This window comes from Orbicella faveolata, unplaced genomic scaffold (genome assembly GCF_042242905.1).
Source record: "Orbicella faveolata isolate gen_17 unplaced genomic scaffold, um_ofav_v1 contig_46, whole genome shotgun sequence".
Lineage (NCBI taxonomy): Eukaryota > Metazoa > Cnidaria > Anthozoa > Scleractinia > Merulinidae > Orbicella > Orbicella faveolata.
Window position 1 is genome coordinate 23115001 of NW_028301576.1, and position 22591 is coordinate 23137591.

General features: G+C 39.6%; 1 long non-coding RNA gene and 1 pseudogene across 1 annotated transcript in view; both read left to right on the forward strand.

Annotated features, from left to right (window-relative positions):
- The window catches only part of LOC149098958 (uncharacterized), a 9548-nt pseudogene extending 1765 nt beyond the window's left edge, over positions 1 to 7783 (forward strand).
- LOC149098949 (uncharacterized) overlaps positions 1 to 22591 on the forward strand; it is a 179350-nt gene that overhangs the window by 127746 nt on the left and 29013 nt on the right. The window lies entirely within an intron of this gene.

The following is a 22591-nucleotide window of genomic DNA, read 5'->3' on the forward strand; positions in this document are numbered from 1 at the left end:
CGCGCGGTTTATCGCGGTTTATCTCAAAAGTCTGAAAGTTATCAGAGAAATGGTAACCGTGTAGCATGCGACTATCCAGTTATGGAAGCTAGAGTCGCACTCAGCTATCGCCTCGTGTGACTCTTACGCTTCTTTCGTGCTTAGCAACCTCCCGCGTGCATCCATAACTCGATAGCTGCACGCTGCACGCTGCACGCTGCACGCTGCACGCTGCACGCTGCACGCTGCACGCTGCACGCTGCACGTTGCACGCTTACCATTTCTTAAGTGTAGGCGTAATTACGTAAACAAGATCGTCTGTTATAAAAGACAAACACTAAGAGAATTTACAAAATATGGGTACCAAAAAGCAAGAAATTTGTAATATTAGTGCACAACGATAGTTGATGAGCAATGATGGGTAATCGATGAGTAATCAATAGGTCATCAATAAGTAATCAATAATAGTAACCCATATCCTTTTAACATCTGGCCTATATATCCTGTATCCATTGACCACTATACACAACAACATTGAACATTTTTTTAACATTTTTTAACATGAAGTCAATGCGGGGAATAGCCAGGTTTGAAGTTGGCCGGAAATAAAAGACGGGGTAGAGGGGCTAGTTTTGTACCTTAGTTATTACCTTTAACAGGGGTGAGAGGGGTAACAAATAATACATCAGATCGAGGTTGACGAATGAATGAATAACGTGTTTTGTTTTATTCCCTTAAGCTTTCGGAGCCAAACTAGAATTTAAGGATATCGTTGGCCTACCAGTATTTAAAACGTTGTTCAATATACTGTACAGGCATTGCAAGCTCACTAAAGCCTCACTTTTCCGAGAGAAAAATGTGTAAAAAAAAACAAAAAACAAAAAACAAAAAAGAGAAGTCAAGGGTGAGTTGGGATGATGTAAATGCAATTTACCATTAGATTTTAAAACACTGATTGATATACTTACAGAACGACCAAGCGCCCCAAACCGGAGAAAACATTTTCTGGTAAATTCTGAATATTATTTCCTTGTAGGTATCTGCGATAGACCAAAACAAAAGTTTGTACCAAAAAAATACTTAGCATCAATATCGAGTTTAAGAGTACAGAGTGTAAAATAGTATTGTAACGGCTAAATAATAAAGCTAACTTTTATTTAATTATTTCTTAAGGTACACATCATTACTTAAACAGTTCCAACCGTCTTGCCCTCAGGAGCAAGAGCAAGGTAAGTACCTTGTACCTTGATCTTCTCTTGGTTCAGGGCTAATTTCTGGATGGAAAATAGTTTTCATGTCTTTAGATGGGGTGGAGTGGTATTTGCTTGTTTATCGCTATGCTGGAAGGTTTTGTTTAGATCAAAATAACACTGAGAACATGACATCGATATGCGAAGTTTCACTAAAACCTGAGGCCAATTCACAATTTATGGGAAGCCAGACTTTGAAGAGAGTCCATCATAATGATTGAAAGAAAGCTTCTCCTGTCATTGAATCAAAAAATAAATAAATAAATAAATAAATGAATAAATAAATAACACACAACAACAGCGTGGTAATTCTAAAAAAAAAATCTTGGAAAAAAACGCGCAATAAACGCCATACCTCTATTAAATAAACTCAGACCGCTCTTTTTTTTTTGCCTGTCTTCGATTTTATGATCTACCGCTCCCAAATTAGCAATCAGCAAATCAGAAACCGTGCCTACTCTCCTGACACGGTGTGATATCAAGTCACTGACCTGATATGGCTGCGTTATCATGGTCACTTGGCCGAATTTGGGAAGAGTAAATACCGAATCATGCCCTGTTTGTTAAGCTTCGTCAGCAAAGCAGGCTTGTTAGGTTTCGATCGCCAATCGACCAAACTGACCTGATATGCTACCAAAGCGTACCTGAAAGTACCATGAGTATTTACAAATAATAGTGACGAAAACTGGCAGACGGTTGTTGACCTTAGACGGCCTAAAACAAGCAGCTCATGCCGACAATTTTTGCTACTTCAACCCTCTTCTGTTGCATCAGAGCGAGGTGTTTTCCTTTCATTATTAGAAAACTGATTTGGCAATAACCACATTTCATATTTTCTATGACAAATAATCTCTACGTGACTTCGTAGAAGAAAAATCAAATGAGGATTTCATCGACCATCCTCCAAACGCCACCTTCCTGACCAAATGTGGAGAAAAAGAGGGGATGGGTGGGGTGGGGTGGGCATTTCCTTGTTTATCCTGATTCAACTGAATTTTTACTTAGATCAGGTTAACATTGAGGAAAATGGCATTGAAATGTGAAGCCTTGCTCTAACCGAAGAAAACGTTTTCTGTCAAATTCCAGATATTGTTTCTTGATAAGTATCTGCTATAGATAAAGAAACGAGTAAAATATATATATCTAGCAATAGTGGTGAGATTATGGATACACTTTTTAATATGATAATAAAGTTTACTTTTATTAGAATTGATCTTATACACCATACGTCTAACCAAATACAATGGACCGCCCCTGGACGGACACTCTCGTAAGCCGACAGGTCAACTTACGACCGCCTTCACAAAACCCGTGTGAACTGCCGTACAAACTCAGCGCTTACTCGTTCTTGTAAGCAACCGCGGACACTTTGAGGCCTTGTAATTTCGATTTCACGTTTGTTTTTAAGCTCTCGAAAGGAATTGGGCCTAACTTTGAAAGATACTCATAAACATTCGTAAGCTATGGTCCTCCATTTTGTTGCATTGAGACTGTCAAAGTTACTGCTGGCTACAATATGATTATGAAAATGGAGAGTTATATTTCAAGTTGAACGATGTAATTGGAATTTAGCACTTAATATTTAAAATATTAATCGATATACTTACAGGTATAAAATAAATAAATAAATAAATGAATAGATAAATGAATAAGTTAATAAATAAATAAATAAACAACTATTAGTCCATCTACAGGCGTTTCGTTTTTTATCTACTAGTTACTTTTCTTCTGCGCTCGAGGGGGCCGCGAAATATGCACAAAACAATTTTGTCTTTCCCAGGACCATCTCCATGCGTTCGAGCTTTTTCAAATCCCCTGCGGTTAGCACTTTTTCTTGGGATAAAGACGAAGTCACGACAAAATAGATATCTTTTAGACAGACTAGCAATTAATGTGAGGCCAGACTTTGAACTAGACAATGAATATGAGTAACCAACGAACTAATATGTTCACTTTTAAGCTTAATTTTGTCCCTAGGCAGCAGGGCGGGGTCAGCAATTTCAAGCTCGAGGACACAGTTTCTCACTTTACGGACGACCCTATGCCAGCAAATAACAATTTTTTCTTCTCTCTCCTGCGGTAAATTGGCTTACACTGTAAGTGGGTTTGTTTTTGCCACCGTGTCCTTTAATCGGCTGACGTGCCGTCTAGAAACCATTCCTAAAAAATCTTCGCAACGACTAACTTACATACTAGACACAGAAGCATGCGTTAAAGAAGAGATACATATCTTACAAATTAACATTTATTGCTTTTAGTTCACCTCTAACCAACCAACGATCAAAGAGGTAAACTCGACTGAAATTGACTTAGTTTTTATAATTTAAAAATGTAGGTCGTGAGAAGCACAAGATTACGCCCAGTTACAGCGCACAACCAAAAAAACTCACAACCTCAAAACATTCCTTTGAATTTACTTATAGTGAATAGAGATAAACTTGTGTAGATTAATCGTCGATGGAAGTATGAAAAGGGAAAAGGTGGGGGATTGCCGCTATTTTACACACGAAAAATGATCAACACGACAAATTTCACCCCTCTTTTCTCCCCGTTTAATACCTTACATATATAGTTACATACTTTATTTATTTCAACACGGTAAAATCTTCAGTGAATTATTATTATAGTATAAAAAAGGAGTTCAATTATAAGAACATTGTTTTACAAGATTGCCGTGTGGGAGCCTGATTGACAGCTGTTATAAAGTTGGTCAATTTCCGTTTTGAAGCGTCGGAGAGAGTCTGATTTCTGTAAATAAGCGGGCAGTGTTCCATAATAACGCCCCCGCTTTAGCCAAAGCCACGCTTGCAGTAGTCTGTATGCGACTTGGGCAAGTCTAGTTTGAGCTCAGAATTTCTTAGATTATACGGTACTGCGGATGCTAAGTAAGTTTGCAGGAACGCCGGAGTAAGCCCCCCACCTCCAGCCCCGACCCCACTCACCCAATTGTTCAGTTTAAACATCTACATTGCCTTAATCTTTTTTTTTCCGCGCGTGGAAAGATTTTTCAAGCGGAGTCTATTTAACAAAACAAACTGGCACTTGTGTCATAACTGGACTTGGTAATGACCCTGGCAGCCTATTTTGGAGTGAAAAAATGCACTGTCGAATTCCGTTCTTTTTAGCTCTTCGTTTATCTGTGGGGCGGAGTTAAGTTTTGTGAAAACGTTGGCATCATTTGGAACTATTTACGCAACAGATCCACTTCTATAAAATAAGATGTAATAAGATCGTTTACCTTCGTTGATTCACCTTGAATATTTTAAACTTTAAACCCGCGTAGACCATGCTAAATTACGTGTACCAATTTTTCAAAATCAGGGTAGTTTTCCAGACGCTTTATCTCTGAAACGAAGTAGGTGATTCCCATTTTTTTTTCTTTTTTTTTTTTTCGCATTTCTAACCCAAGTATCTCATTATCTGAGTGCAGTAAAGGAATCAAAAGAATCCGTCGACTGGAAAATTTTCGCGCGAACTTTCTTAAGGTAACGTTGAGTTTATCCCAAACAGAGCTACAATAGCCAAAGTGGGGTAAATTCAACGCTTGGTAGAACTTGGAGAGCGGCACTTTCAGAGATGAATGGTCTTACACTTTTAAGGGCGCCTATGGCTGAGGACATCTTCTTGCTCATTTCGTCTATATGCCTTGTCCATGAAAGGTGTTCGTCAATTACCAAGCCAACTGATTTGGCTTCTTTAACTTTTTCGTCCGATTTGCCGGCGATATGAGTATTAATTTGGTTATTCCAGAGAGCACGTATTCGTTAATTTGACTCAATTACCACAAATTCAGTCTTAAAAACATTAAGGCTTAGCATATTGATTACAAGCCAGCAAATAAGTTTTCTTAGCTCTAAGTTAACGACAATTTCAAGGTCAGCTTTTGCACTGGCCGCTAAGGTTATATTTGTGTCGTCAGCGAACATCCTCGCAGAGGCTGAACTGAGGTAATTAGGCAGATCATTAATGTAAACTAAGAGTAACGGGGGTCTAAGGTTGCTACCCTCTGGGACACCACAAGAAACTAGGCCAACACCCGCCAAATGGCCATTTATACTGCAGTTTTGGCTACTGTCGAAGAAATATGATACAAAACATTTGAGACTACTCGTGGCAACACCATATTTATGCAGCTTCCGTATGTGGAGGCTATGGTCAATGGTACCAAAGGCCTTTTTGAGATCGATAAAGATCACACCGTTGACCACTGTCAATGTTGACCGACCAGCTATTTGTGGCTTCAATCAATGCAGTAAGTATACTATGTAGAGATCGAAATCCAGATTGGCAGTGAGTTAGTAAGTTGTTTACAGTAAAATATTCATAAAGCTGGTCGTATATAATTTATTTCCAAAAATTCTGCGACTGTCGGAATGAGAGGAATTGGTCGCAAGTTGTTTGGGTCGTCCCTTTTTCCCTTCTTGAAAATAGGGGTCACCCTTGTTAATTTCCACTCAGTTGAAAACAAACCAGTGCCAATTGACTTTATAATTATTTGTGTGAGCGATGGTGCCACTATGTTGGCAGCCATTTTCAAAAACTTATTTGGATTGTTATCTAGGCCCATAGCTTTCCTTTCATTAAGTTTTAGTAACAGTTTGCGAACTACGTTCATTGCCGAAGCTTTCATAGAGAAGGTAGTTTCAGTTGGCTCGATAAAGGACTCAGGTTCTATGTTAAACGACGGTATTTGTGAGGCTAGTCTCTCACCAATGCTGGAGAAATACAGATTTAATACTTCGGCCATCGCAGGAGATTCAGTTATCGGTTGTTCTCTAATTTTATTTTCCGAAATATTCTTTACCTTGTTTGGATGTCGTGAGAACAGATTGTTAAGTAAATGCCACTTTTTCTAGGTTTCGATTTACTGCAAGAAGATGATGAAGATTTGCAGCAAAATATTTCCGCCTGGCCTTCTTAATTTCGTTATTTGTATGGTTACGGGCACATCTGTATTGATAGCATGCCATGGTCAGAGATAGGAAATTCCGGACCGCGTTAAAAACCAATCAGATTGCGAGATTCGTTACCGTGCGCCTCTTGGAAAAAAATAAATAAATAAATAAACGTATGATATTTGTCGGCGGGAGGTCCCTATCGAAAGTATCTTTACCTGAGCGCGGTTTTGAGTACGGCCCGAGGCCGAAAGCCGACGGAAGGTTGTTTCAAAGCCTAGCGCAAAATTTCTCTCGAGGTGGACCGTCCAAAGCCAGCAAATAACTTTTTTCATGTTGTTCTGTTGTCAATAAAATTGAACTGCCAAAGATAAAAGCGAAAAAACGGAGAACAGAAAAAAAAAAAGATCTCTAGAACTTCCAAATTTAACTGCTTAATATTTTAAAATCGCAAAATTTCATTGACAAGGAGTAAAAAAAAAACCCAGTCAAAGATAGGCTTGTTAACAATTATGCTTTTGTTTTCCTACATAATGTTTGCTTCCAAATAGTAAAATTTGCTTTCCCTCTGGGTGCTTTCATTCAGTTTAAATCCATGTCTTTACTATTTCCGCAACATTCTAAGACGTGAAGGTCATCACGATCTGGTTGGATCGTCACTCTGTTTATATTCCGCGTTGCAGGCCTTTGGAACAAGGTCAGTACACATGCATACATGTTAAAGTTTCTTGTGTTGAGCTAGAGATTGCATACGCATATGTGTTTCCATAAAAAAGACGTGTCACTTTTTAATCTGCACACGATGATAGAACGAGGCATGCCTAGTGCAGGTTCGTTTTGTATGCGCCAGCTATACATTCATGGAGCATAATTCTCTCTGGGCTTGGTTTACACTTTACAGTAGTGTTACACGTATTTTTATTTATTTATTTATTTATTTATTATTATTATTATTATTATTATTATTATTATTATTATTATTATTGAGTCTGTCCTGCAAGACATCTCGGGTGAACAGCTGGGAAGAGGTTCTAATCGAGCTCCAGATGCGAGATTAGATATTCATGCGCGCGGGTTCTGGGAGAACCAACGATCAGCATTCTTTGACGTGAGGGTTTGTCACCCTAATGCTGATTCGTATAGGGACCTAGAGCTCCAACAGATATACCGCAATCATGAGAACCAGAAGAAGCGCCTTTACGCGAGGAGGGTTTTGGATATCGAACAAGGAACTTTTACATCCCTTATTTTCACGTCAACAGGCGGCATGGGAAACGAGTGCTTGCAATACCATTCCAGACTGGCGCAGCTGATCTCCATCAAGAAAGGAGAACATTATGCTAAAACAATCTCCTGGATAAGAGCAAGGACATCCTTCGCTTTACTAAGATCCGCACTAATCTGCCTAAGAGGTTGAAGAGCTAGAAGGAAAGCCTTTTGTGACTTTAAGAACATTGATATTGACGTTGAAACCCAGGAGGGAGCCATTATGTAAACACTGTTGAAATAGGTTTTAATAGTTTATTTCTTTTATTTACTTTTACCTCGTAATATACCGATATTAACGTTGAAACCCAGGAGGGAGCCATTATGTAAACACTGTTGAAATAGGTTTTAATAGTTTATTTCTTTTACTTACTTTTACCTTGTATATACCAATTTGTATGGAATATGTTAATGTTATGATGATGATGATAGTAGTTTTTATTATCATTATTATTATTTCATTTTATTTTTTACTTTGTATGCGTTTGTACTTTCACTTGTTTACATGAGTATTTTACCTAAAACAGACATTATTTGTCTGCACTGGTTTGTAGAACGACATATACATTGCACGCGTTCGTAGTGTTATTTGTGTCTACGAGGGTATCGCTTAAAATGTATCACATGCCTAAAAGTATATTTAAGACTGCTTTCGTTCATAGAACAAGACATACATTGCATCATTTTATTTTTCATTTCTTTTGTTTTGGTTCAGTTGTGCGCGGTTTTATTTTGTTTGCACACGTGTTTCGCTTAAAACGTATCATTAGTAAAGTCGACTTCTTGAACAGCAAATTTCGTCGAGTTGTTTCGGGTTATGACGACTCGACGTCCTTCCCTTCTTTCAAGCAGCAGAAGTGCACATAAGATTATTCTTCTGGTGAGCATATTCAGACTTCTTGCCGTGTAAGGTATGTTATCTTCCGGTAAGGATAACTTCTCATTTTTCAGGACATGATTTCTGCGAAGACGGCTCGACTATAAATAGACACGACTCCACTCATTTAGAATGTATTTGACATTACTGAAAGTGATTTCGAAAACTTTAAATGTCTTAAGCTTTCAGTCACGTACAGTAACGAAAAATGAAAATGCAAAACCGTCTTTTGTCCATGTGGAAAATTTTGAAAACACCCTCTATTACCAAGTTCAGTCCACTTGCGTCAGATAATATCTCTGAACACGATAAAATAAGGACATTTTTTCCCATCGAATTCTACGTCAAACTTTGACTAATGCATTTTTCTGGCCTTAAAGATAAATCCAATCTGACTAGAGTTAACTCGTACTAAGATGCAGTTTTTCGTTTATGTCCGAAAATAACAACAGCACTAAACACACTGTAAGAACTTTGGCAAAATTTTTAAGCTCCGTGCATACGTATCGGCTCGTGTTCCCAAAGAATTTCTCGTTCTTGTACACTTCCACTCGTGTTGCTACAACCCGATAGGAACACTAAAACAGTCTTTCATTTTGTACATAAAATAATCATAAAACCCTTGGGTTTACCTATCATAGCAATTGTCCAACCTTTCGAGAGGAAAATTCGGAAAATGCCGAACTATATTACAACTTGAACGATGTAATTAGAATTAAGCAGTTGCTATTTAAAACGTCAATCGATATAATTACAGGAGTCTTAAGTTCACTAAACCGGAGAAAACATTCACTGTCAAATTCCGAATATTATTTTTTTCTCAAGTATCTGAGCGGGCCGGATTCCTAAATCCTTGAATTTTTGATTGGCTAATCATACGCACGTGACCGGTCCAGCTTTTTACAATACGGCCCACGGGCCGGATTTTTTCTTCGCAGCCTAAATTTCGCTCCTAAAAGTTGGCGGTAGTTGTCAATCTTTTGCCTTTTTTACACGTCCATCGACGATTAATCAACGAAAGTTTATCTCTGTTCACTTTAAAATGGCAAGGAAAGTCACTGTAAGTAAATTGAATTGAGTGTTTTGAAGTTGTGAAAGTGTGCTGGGTTGTTTGTAGCTTGGCGCTGTAATGGTGCGTAATCCTGTGTTTTTCTCGCCATAAAATTTGAGTCAATTTCAGTCGAGTTTACCTCGCTGATCGTTGCTGTATTTAGGAGAATTTCTGTCGAATACACTTAAAGAATTTCCTCGCTTTCTGCTATTCAATTTACGGTAGAAAAGTCTGATTTCAAGTGATTTTAAAAGCAACGACTGACAGAAATTGTTTTTGTAGTAAAACTTCAAACTTCGCACGAAATTTCACACCGCAAAAACAATTTTGGAGAACTTAACCGGTGAAATAAATGCAACTAACATAAAGTAGTTCAAAAAAAATCTGTTCTTTAATACATCTTTCTTTGTGTACTATCTGAGTTACTCGCTCGTTGCCGAGATTTTTTACAAATCGTTAGTAGACGGCGTGGAAGCCGATTCAGTGACAAGAGTTGCGTAAACAAACCCATTTGTAATCTGTAAAACCAATTTACCGCAGGAGAAAAAAATAAACATGTTATTTGCCAGCTTAGGGTCGGTCCGTATGGTGAAAAACTGTGACCTCGGTCTTGAAAATGCTGCCCTCGGCCTGCGGCCTCGGGCAGCATTTTCAAGACCACGGTCACAGTTTTTCACCATACGGACCTCCCAGCCGGCAAATAACATATATTTATTTCCCGATAGGTCTTTGCAATAGACAAAGAAACAAGTAAAACATGTCTCGCATTAATTGTGAGATTAAAAAGACGCATTGTAGTATGATAATAAAGGTAAAGGCAAGTCTGCATACGAGCCAAGGGGCTCACCAGGCCAGAGCTTATCCCGGTTTCTGTCGCATGAAGCGACTAGCAGTATTTCTACTCTCGCAGGGTTACCCCCAGCATTAAGTTCGCCGGTACCCATTTATACCGTGTCTGGGGGAGCGAGGCACTGTGGGAGTAAAGTGTCTTGCCCAATAACACAACACAATGTCCCCGGCTAGTGTTCGAGCCCCGACAGCTCGATCCGGTGACGAGCACACTAAACATGAGGCCACCGCGCCTCCCAGTATGATAATAAAGTTAAATTTATTAGAGTCGATCGTACACCATGCGTCGAACTTGCGACCGCCTTCACAAAACCCGCGTTTGAACTCCCATACAACCTCTGCATTTACTCATTCCCGTTAGCACACATTTCCGTAAGCGGCCGCAGATAATTTAATGTCTCACTATTTAGAGTTTTCCTTTGTTTTAAAGCTCCTGTAAGCCGACACCCGAAAGGAATTGGACCTGACTATGAAAGATATTCATAACCATTTGTAAACTGCATCACTGCATTTTGTTGAAATGAGAGTGTTAAGAGGGTATGGATGAGGGGTGGTGGTGCAAATGTCAGTTTTCAGTTAAAATGTTATTCATTTATTAGTTGTCAGTTAAATTTTGGGCCATTTGTCATTTGTCAGCTAAGTGGAGTGCTATTTGACCCCTTTTAAAAACAATACAGTGGGACCCCTATCAAAAGGCCACCTCGAGTATAGAGGAAGAAAGTAAGTGTAGAGAAGTGGCCGTTATGGGGAGTAAGGGGTGAAATATGACACCCGTTTTATTGGGATGCAAAATTTCTTTTTTAAAAAAGAGAAATGCTTACATTAACATAAAAATACGTAACACATTTTAAAAATATGTCAATAAAACAGAAACAGCAAGAGACCAAAGAAAAGCGGTACGGTGCAGGATTTGTGGCCATTTACAATTAGAAAAATGGGTTTTGTATACACTGTTTGTCAGTCGTCGATGGTCTTGATTAATTTCGATTTTCCCTAACTCCTGAAGGGCGTGGCCTTCGATTGAGGAATATGTAACAGATAGTATGAGGGTCAAACTGGAAATGATTAATAATAACAGACTTAAAGGAAAATTATCTTAATAGAGAACTGATAGTTTCGATCTAAAAACAATCTAAACAACTTAAACATCAAGCAGTTACAATTACAGTTACAGTAGGCTACAGTAATAATATTTCCACCGAAAACAATACACATTTTCAATAAATTTCAAACGAATAACGAATAAAGCTTTTTCTCAGTTTTTAGTAAATCTGACTACTTTTTTCAGCTATTTGTCAGCTGAAAGTTTTTATTATTATTTTTTATTATTATTAATATTTATTATTATTATTGTTATTATTATTATTATTATTATTATTATTAATATTTTGGCCATTTGTCAGTTGTCAGTTAACTCCATCCAGAGCCTCTGTTAATGTTTATGCAGGCTGCAATTATGATTTGTTCCTCTAAATTCCAAAGGGCCAGTCCTGATACTTTAGTATACAGTGCTGTGTACAAGTCATCGCCATTATCGGGGAATTGCATAGGGATATCAAAATAATGCTACATGTTTTTTTTTTTTCTCTTTACATTCCAATTTTTTTTTTTATTGCTAACTGGGTAAGCTCCCATAGGTAAGCCGCTGTATGTATCCTTTATACCTCAAATGGCTGCATCCGAGAATCATTGTCATAAGCGACCAGCTTCAGTTACGGACACCTTTTTTGCGTCCCCCGAGGGTTTCGAGTTACGAGATTTTCCACTGTATCTATTCCGCCATTATTTCAAATTCTAAATTCATGTGTCTGTTCGCTTATTGACAATAAAAATTAGCCAATGAGTGCGCGAGAATTTCTGCAGTTATGGTAAAAAGGTTATTGTCAAGTGGTGTTTTCTGCTTTTTGCGAGTAGTCTTTTAAATTGTAATTAAAAAGAAAGCGCCGCCGAAAAGAACACATGTTCCTCCTTGATCGAATTTCCAGCGCAAACAACTCTATCACAATTACATCATGCTCTTGTGTGGAATATTCAGATGGTGTTCACAATGGAGTACCTTCAGACGATCCTTTCATGTAAACTTTCATTGATTTGTCTCTAAGCAAAAGAGACGTTTTAAATAAATGACAGCAAAAGGATTCTACTAGTGATGTTTGCACATATGATTTCGCCACTGGAATAAATTTGACAAGATCGCGTTTTAACTGAAATCCTTTGACAATGGTAACTAAACAGAAAAACTATCATAGACTGTTAGCTCAGGATGATTGTGAATGCCATGGCCGGGTTTCATCAGACCTTGAAGCCCAAATCGTCTTCACAATGCTTAGCGAAATCTCCCTGTCCAAATCGTACGTTGAAGAGGAGTAATCAGGAAATAGCAAATATTTGTCAAAGAATTCTAAAGACATTGAATAATGAACATCGAATCAGAAACAAACATGGAATATACTCTTGCAAAATTGGCTTGGGATAACGAATGGTCTTGGTTTTGAAAACTATTCTGTTCTTCTCCAGAATTGTGGAGGCAGCGTGGCCGAGTGGTTTTGGCGCGGGACTTTAAATTCGGAGGTCGCGGGTTCAAGTCCCGCTCTGACCACTAAGCTGGAGTCGTTTCTTGGTAGATCCCAGTTCAGCTCCTCGGTCAAGCTTACAAATAGCTAACTGGTGTGCCTGCCTGGTCTGAAGTACTGTCAGAATTGAGTGGAAATAATAATACGTAGATAAAACGTTACTTAACGAGAAGCGAAGCATCGTTATGAAAATTTTGAAAGTCCAATTTAGTTATTTTGTTAGTATTTAAGCTACTGTTAGCTAGTTGGCTTATAGCTAAGCCGCAAAAATCATGAGTTGAATGAATGAATGAATGAATGAATGAATGAATGAATATAATGACATCTTTATTTAAGTCTCAGTCTTAATAGCTGAGCACAAGTGTTCTACTAATTGGGAAGACTAAAATATAAAGTAAAATGTATTCACCTAAGATTTAGTAAAATTAAGAAAATATTAAAATATAAAATTGAATCAAAAAACTAATTTGTTGATAAATACTATCATACTATCGTAATATTATCACCTAATAGTTATTTAACAACTAACTACATAGATGAACAGCAGGAACAATGCATACATCCGTCGTCTAGCAGAGAGATAACGTCAAACTTTGTAATAGTGCTTTTAAAGTTATTCAAAGTTTTTGCAGATCTAATATTTTTAGGCAGTTTTGCCCATAATTTTGGAATGTTGACCATATGTTGCTGTATTATATCCAGGAATGCTGAAATCAGTTTGTCTTAAGGAATAAGAAGTGCTATGAGTATTAATAATGTTGCTAATGTAGGCTGGACATAATTTGTGTTTGACTTTATACATAAGGGTACATACATCTTGCAGGCGTCTGTTCTTTAGTGTTGGTAGTTGAGCCCTCTTGAGTAATTCTGAGTAGTTGTCATACAAACCTCGTACCGAAGTGAGATGTTTTCGTGGAAAGCCGCATCATAGCATTTAGAAATCATTGCCTTGAAGGTTGAATAAGTAACAAAGCTCGTTTGGCAACCAAGCCTCATTTTGTTGTATTCCCAACACCATAATAATTTTGCTGAACAGATGTTATCGAGCCACGCGGCCAGCTGGCGGCGTCACATCCAAGCATTTTAATACTTCACCGACTTGTTGTACTATCTAGTCGGGTGTTTTGTTCAAACAGTCACAACAATTTTTTTTTTCTCCGCAACGAAATCTTATATTACTTATTTCTTTTCCATGCAATGGTAACCACCAGAACATTAAGTTTTTGCGTTATTGTTTTACTATAAAGTAAAGCACCAGCTGGAACGATTGATTACGTGGCAGACTGAGAGCATGTCACTTGTGACATCTTACGGCCGTATTTTGTATCAAATTTCAGCCTGATTCCAATCACATTATTGCTAGGCTTCTTTTGAACGCTCCGTTAGAGGGCATTCCAAGAAAGAGTGTAGTGTATCTGGTCGGTACAAAGACCAAACAGCACCGTACCATTAAAGACCTCTGTTATAAAACCACATCCGTGGGTGTTGAAGCGGAATGGAAACTTTGTTTGTTTGACGAGGCGGGAGATTCCCTTACTATTTGCCCCCTTCCCGATTCCCCTGTCAAACGGCACATGATAACGCGTTGTTGATGATAGTTAAAACTCATGCTGACTGTTTGACCGCAATGAATAATGCCATCAATTGTCAGCTTTCAGTGTGAACTTAATAATACGTTTTTCGGTCAACTTTTTCCTCTCAAATCCCGGTAGGCTCACATTGTCGCAACATAACTAGGCAGAGCTGAAATTGTGGAAAACCTTGAAACTGATAAAAAAAGAAGCTTATACCAGGGGGGTACTCCCATATAAATAGAACAGGGGTTTAAAAAGCGGTTATCGTACCTCTTAGGGTGTTCAACCTAACAAAGTTCACAGCAGAAGCTTTCGCGGTACCTTTTAGGGTATTGAGCCGAAAAAAATATGACAGGAGATATTTGACAATCAACTGATTTTTAATTTTGTCGCATTTACACCGGGAATTCACATTTCTTCAATAAAAGAGTGTGCATTCAGTTTGGATAACGAGGCTTTATGAAAGTGTCAGTTAATTTGCTGTTTAAGAATTGGAATCTCTTAGGGGTGGAAAACTATTTTAAGCCTCGCCCACAAAACGGGATCTTGCAACCTCTTAGGTTTTTTTTTTTTCAAAATTTACGACGAGTGCCCCCGGTCTTTTTACATGGGAGTCCCCCCTCCCGAACTTATATTTTACTAAATATCACAGGAATGATAAATCCAGCGGAACAGGTCTAGAAACCGACCGATCCTCCAGAACTAGACAGCTCTGAATTCCCGATCGGGTCGAGTAAAATGTAACAGACCGCCTCATTCCTATGCAAATAAAAGTTCGTACTTTAAAAGTTTTGTCTGACTCTCTGAGCGCAACGCTATATCACACACCAGGAGTATCGATTAACGCTCAATCGAGTTTTCGATGAATCGGGTTAGATTTGACACGTATCTGGATAGAGTTGTACAAAGCACTCATGAGGGTCTTGAGGGGCTGGGTGCTAGTCTTAAACAAAATGGCGCCGGAAGGGATAAAGTGCAGTAGCCCTTCGTTTAACGAGATAATTGCATCTTTAAGCCTTACGAATTGTTTTTGGTGATTGAAACTGCATGCCAGGCAGAAATGAAACTAGTGGCTTAGAGGTTTGTCCTCCTTCTGGACCAATTTGTCCGTGAATGTAAGCGTGCAGCCGATCGATGAGGTATGTGGCGACTTCAGTGGGGCTTGATTATCTGCCTTCCTCGTCGTAAGGCTTTCATACCGAGCGTACTTTATAACAACATAACTGATTAACATTAACAGCTATAATTTTAAAAGTTAATTGTTAATATGGATTAATCTGGTGCTTACTCAACCGGCGTATCCATTATGCTATGACACTCGTTGTAATTCTTTGTTTTCCTGCACTGACATATAGTACGTTTTTGTCCATCAGAATCTCACGATCGTTTTAAACTTTACAGACTTATTTTTGCTGGTATTTTTTGACCGATAAAGGCTTCATAAAGGTAAAGAAACTTTTGAAACAATGCCGCATCAGCGATTTTCAAACCTTTTTTTTACCTTAAAATCCTTTCCGCCCAACACTTCCTTCAGGGTATTATTTTCAAAATGCGTATGTTACCAGACCACTAAGTCATTTGAAATCTCAGTTGGTATCATTGCAATCTAATTACATAATATTAATTACATCAGCATTTTGAGCAGGAAGGTTTCAATGCTTTTACAAATATTTTAGTCCAAAAATGGGTCAAAATATGGTCAATTGTTGGGCTAAATTCGATCATGAGCACGTTGACCGCGATATCTCCTAGACGTTAAAGAATTTTGTGACAATATTCCACCCACTGCATTACCACCTTATTATGTAACCCTACAAAGAATTTGAACAAAATCTGAGAGGGTCGATGTGGACTCCATGGTTTTCAGATGGATGCTCTCTTAAAATCGGATTAAACTTTACTCAACATAAGTCGCACTAACAATAATGGTTACGATTTTCTCTTTAGTTTGAGTTGAAAATTCTACTTATATTTTGAGTATGCTTATATTATTTGAAATCAACATTTTGGGTGTTCACGGTCTGTAAAAGCACTTTGTTTTCAACTGCTCGGTGTCGTCTTGATCAGCTCCCAAATGGGATGCCAGACTTTCGCGATCCTTAAATCAATGATATAAAGACAAGCCAACGAAGAACAAAACCGCGATGATTCCTTTTAGAAAACACCGTATAAGAAAGCGCGCTAAAAGCCAACCTCTATTTATTTAGCCCAGCTTTTGTATGCATCTGTCATCGATTTGATGATAAAATGCGTCATAACATTGTCAAACTAGCTGTGGGATAAAAACGCGTCACAGCCAAGTGGAAAAAAAAAATAGTTTAACAATTTTAGGACGACATTTAACACAAAAAAGGTAGCGTGCGTCACGGATTTTTCTTTTTTTTTTTTCGAGTAATCGAAGGCCAAATCGATGAAGCAGTAGATTTGATGAAAGTAAATTCCAAGTAAGAGTGCAAGAGAACCTGGGTTTCTTTAGGGCAAAATAAATCTGAAATCCAGTCTGACCCTAACTTTATCGTTAACTATATTGATAATATTCACTTCATAGATTTCCCGTAAGATGTAACTTACATACATACAATTACCTACATACATTTTATTGTGTTTTAAAATTAAAAGTACGATTATAACATGCCCGCGGGTAGCTGAGCTAATCTAGGCGGGTCATGTTTACAGGAAATATGTACAACTAAGCACAACTAAATACAACTTAAGGCAACAAGAGAACTGAAGAAATTAAAATTGGCAACAATGACTAGAGACCACTGATTAACTAACGGTATTACAAATAATAATTAACAACAGTTATGACAAGAGACTACAGATACACTAAAATGATATTACTGATATTAATGAATTCAGCTTTTCTTTTTGAACAATTTCTGGAAGATCAATACAACAGTCTTCTAAAACTAGAATTTCACGTTCTTGTGGGAGAACAGCGAAGGCTGGAGAGGTATGAACTTCTCGAGCTATCACCTGACGATAAAGAAGTCAAGAAAATCTCTGTTTTCACGACAGCAGCGAATGAAGTCCCAGCATCCTTGCTACAACGATTTGATTATTTCTCAGATCGGTTCCGTGCAAAGAGAGCCGTAGCTGTCTGCCGCAGATACCGGGACGTACTCCGAGAGAGAATGAAATAAAGGAAAGGGATCCACTTGACAGATGTGAAAACCTTTGCAACTCAGAAGTACCAGCCGGTTTGCATAGAAGAACTGAAGAAAGCTGTGCGCGAAATAGTAAAGCAAATACAAGTAAAGGTCTTTGACAATGAGATCAAGGCGCTTGAGAACCTCAGGTAGAACGAAGAAATACAGAAAAGAGATGAAGAAAGAAAGCGAAATCAAGTCGTGAAACAAGCAAACACTCTCTGCCGCCTTCGTTCTTTCCTAGATAGACATAGGGTTCTAAGAGTGGGTGGGAGAAGTCAGCAAGCTAGCCTACCTGAGGATATAAAGAACCCAGTCATTCTTCCAAGAAGAGGACACGTCAACGAGCTCGTCGTAAAGGATTTTCATGAGAAGACTCAGCTCCAAGGGAGAGGTTTTACCCTCAACGGAATTCGCCTCTCCGGCTATTGGATCACTGGATTTAGCGGTGCTGTTTCAACCTTTATAAAGAATTCGTTACCTGCCAACGACTGCAAATACAGGAGCAAAAAATGGCTGACCTTCCCGAGAAAGACTAGAACCATCCCCTTCATTTAGTTACTGCGGCGTCGATCTCTTCGGCCAATGGTACGTTAAGGGATGTGATTTTCGAATGCCTGGCCTCCAGAGCCGTTCATTCAGAAGTCTGTCTTACATTGGAAACCGACTCATTACTAAACGCACTGCGACGATTCCTCTGTAGGCGTGGCCCCATACGCCAACTTCGAGCAGATCAAGGTTCAAACGTCATCGGGGCAAACCGAGAATCATGAGAAGCTCTCAGTGAAATGGATCAAGACAAGATCAAGTCCGACCTACTCGGAAAATGAACTGTGACTGTATAGAATTGAATTTTAACGCTCCCACAGCCAGTCACATGGGAGGCGTGTGGGAGAGACAAATCAGGACCATTAAAAGCGTCCTCTTGGCCCTCTTGGAAAAGAACGGGAGCCAGCTGAACGACAAAGTACTAAGAACATTTATGTGTGAAGCTGAAGCAGTGACAAGCAGCCGTCCACTCGCTACTGACAAAACCACGTCGCCTGTTTCTCTAGAGGCCTTGATCCCAAATCATCTCCTTACTGTGACGATAAGTTTTTCCTGCAACACTGTAAATTTCGGACTGAACGGACACTTGAACTGACAACTGGGGGAATCTAACTCTGGAGAGCACTGCTTTGCTGCGGGAACGGAGATTCGTCACGATTTCCTGGTACACGAGGATCTACTTCAATGGTCTTCACTACGGACGTCAAGGAAGAGACATAACTTGGTCCAACAGTAGTTTATTCTGCACTCTAACGTCGAGGGTGAAACTGACATACTCGGCGGAGTAGCCGCTGTAAAATCGTAACGATGTAGCCGATGTAATCGATGTAATCGAAAAAGCTTTACAAACGTACTTGCTTATATATCACCCTTTACACGTCAAGTGTTTACAATATGCTAATGTAACTCCAAGTATACAATACGAGCGGAAAGTACTTAATTAAGATAGCGAATTCTAATCAACACCACGAGGCTTCCAAAATTAAAAATAGAGTGCTAGGATTAAAATTACACAGGCTGGGATTAAGATAGAACAAACTTAGGAAATTAAAAGCGAGATACTTAAATTTGAAATTCCGAATTGGTGTTACCGACAGCAAGGAAAAATCATCCCATGAATAGAAAACATTAAAACTCCATTAGTGAAAAGTAGTTCAGCTGGCTAGTTTCTGAGGGAACGGAGGGTAGATTTCAATAATAAAAAGAAACTCAAATGACCCGATAACGAACTACTTGTCTTCTAAATGAAAGTTAGTGAAACAGCGTTGCACACCCTCAGGTATACAAAGAATCGGCAAAGTACAATGAAGAACAAAACTTAAGATCTCTAGCTGTTAACTGAAAAGAGGCTACTGACGGTTTTTTCCTATAATTTTCCAAATAATAAAGAATTGTCAGTGGAACGGCGAATTTTCTCATAACATTACCGCGAACGCTAAGGTCGTTCTTCCAACCCCCCTGGAGCCCTCCAAGACGCTGAACAGTACTCAAGGAAATGTGATAATAGGTTTTTGGCCTGGGAAAGCACTTCTGTAAAAACCTGGGAAATTCTCTTGCTGCGGGGATCAGTACCGGATCTGTTACAGGGAATTACCTTGAGAGACGTCAACAGCACTCAGAACTTAGGTCCAACGATATCGTTTTAATCTAAGAACACAACCAAAATGCAACCGGAACATAACCGGAATGCAGCCAGAATGTAACCAAAGAATATTTCACAAGGCACGACTATTTAAGCCGAAAGCGCAATTCTAAAGGATGACGTAAAGCTATTAAAAATTCTTAACTAAATATTATCTAATACATTTCAGAAAGCTCGATTGGCTCTAACGGAATTCAACGTTTACAAGATTAATAACTTTCAAAACAACACAGGTAGATAACAGTTTAACAAAAGACTATCGCAGGTAGCAATTACAGTTGAACGCTTATTACAGTTATGATCCTACAACAAACTAGCAGGTGTCCATTACGGTCAATGAACTGGAACAGTAACCTGTAACTCAGAAATGCAAAACGAACTAAAACAAATATATCTATGTTGGACTTCTATATTTTCCGACAGCGAAAGCGAATATATAAAACGTACTTAATTATCTAATTCTCTCTCCTCACATTCCTCCAACCTTAGCTTGAAGCTCTCCTGAGTCAAGCAATAAAAATTAAAAGTACAATTAAAGTAACATTATCTATTACAACAGCGGGGCAAAAGTATATATTTTTTTTCTTTTAGGTTTTAACTTTTTGTAATTTTGTATTTGATTTTCTTCGTGGCCAAAACCGCGGCCATAACCGAGCTAGCGGATATGATGCTCTCGGGGGTTCTATATAAACTAGAAGCTTTATCCCTTAATCTGGAAGTGCTATAGTCGAGAATGGCGCAAACTTCTCATAAGAATCTCCAGAAGTAAGAACTGCGATTACAGGGCAGTTTGAACTCGTGTCTTCTGCCAATAAGGCTGTCACTCGAGGCTGAAAATCCGGATCGTCATAGCGTGTGGCACGAGGATGCTGGTCATAAAATTGCTTGATAAGGTGCTTGTTCAGAATATTGGAGGCAGGTTCCCAACTGTTTTGACCATGAGGAAATCCCAACCATTTAATAAGAAACTGATGTTCGCCGTCTTTTATTCGTTGCTTAAGCAGCTTCTCAACCTGATAAATATCACCGTCAGAATCTGGGGTTTTATCCGTGGTGAGCGATACGTTTCTTTCTGGAGTGTCATTACTTGGACGGCATACAGACTTTGTTACTACAGTCTTCATCCCAGTGGTTGCATTGGCAGGGGCCTGGGGTGTATGCGGGACGGAACCTGTGGGCGCTGTTGGGAGATTTTCAAGCTGCAGTACGCCGTTGGTAGCTCCTGGTATGCTTGCGCGGTCAGGGTCCTGGGACTCAGGGATAACCTCCTGGTGTTCTACCAAAAAACTGTCTGCTGGAAAATCGTCTTCAGTCAAATATGGCTCGTCAACCAGCTCTGGAGGGTGGCGTATCGGCCGTGTGTCTGGAGACACGTAAGGCTTGAGGCGAGTTACATGGACTGTGGTGGAAATACGGCGATTATCTGAGGCATGGAGGATGCAATGAACAGGAGAGAGAAATTTGACTATCCTGTACGGTCCATGATAATTATGTGCCCATTTCTTAGAGAGGCCTTTACGGTTGCGAGGGGTATAAACCCAAACCTGTTCACCTACTTGGTACTTCGCAGGAACAGCATGGAGGTCATGGTAATCCTTCATTCGCTGTTGAGCTCGCTGAATATTCTCCTTGGCTATGCGGTGGGCAATTTCTATATTCTCCACAACACGGGCGCGGTGTTCAGCAATCGAGGCAGAAATTTCTCGCGGAGGCAAGAAGGAAACATCCATTGGTAGGCGTGATTCTCTACCATATAACATATAGAACGGAGACTCTCCGGTAACTTCTGATGGGGAGACACGATAACCAAAGAGGACGGGGTTCAAGTACCGGTCCCAGTCCTTCTGGTCACTGCTGACATAGTGGGACAGACTCTGCGCTAGAGTACCATTGAAACGTTCCACTAATCCGTCACATTGAGGATGATAGCTGGACGTAAACTCCTTCTTAGTGCCCATCAGAAAACAAACTTCACGCACCAGGCTAGAGAGGAAATTGGAGCCTCTATCAGATAGCAGCGTACGGGGTGCACCATGGCGTGGCATAATCTGGTTGACCAGAAGATCAGCAATCGTGGGTGCATCGATGGAAGGCACGGCAAAGGCTTCTGGGTAGCGTGTTAAGTAGTCGGAGAAAACCACAATGTACCTGTTATTGGAAGTCGTGACAGGAAATGGGCCCAAACAATCGACAGCTACGCGGTCAAATGGTCCCTCTACAGGAATAGGTAGGATGGGTGCGGTTTTGCGCTGCTTTGGGCTTTTCTTCATTTGGCAGTGCGTACACGACAGACACCAATGCTGTACATCGGCAAACATCTTGGGCCAATAATACTTGTCACGTAGTTTGTCATAAGTTTTGTTCACTCCCAAATGTCCTGCTAAGGGATCGTCGTGGCCTCCAACTAAAATCTCGTGCCGTAATGGGGTTGGTACCACCAACTGGGACTTTGGTGTTTGGATACGGCGGCTTTTGGGAATCCAAAGGTGACACAACAGTCCACTAGGGTCCAAATAGTAGTCGTCAATGGAATGCATAATTGCTTTGGCTGTAGCGCCATTGGAAGGCAGCTCTTCTGTCTCAAGGTAGGTGATGATGTCAGCTAGGGATGGATCCTTACGTTGTAGTTCCCAAATTCTCTCTACCTGCACACCTGGTTTGTCGTAGGCCGCAACCACAGGATCATACGTACGTCGGGAGAGGACATCAGCATTTCCATTACAATTACCGGCGCGGTGCTCAATGGTGAAGTCGTGTTGCTGGAGAAGTAATGCCCATCGAGCTAATCGACCAGTTGGCTCCTTGATATTCATCAACCAACGAACTGCATTATGGTCTGTAAATACCGTGAATTGGCGGCCATACAGGTAGGTCTGGAAGTGTCGTACACCGTCAACCACTGCCAGTGCTTCACGTTCTGTTACACTGTAGTTG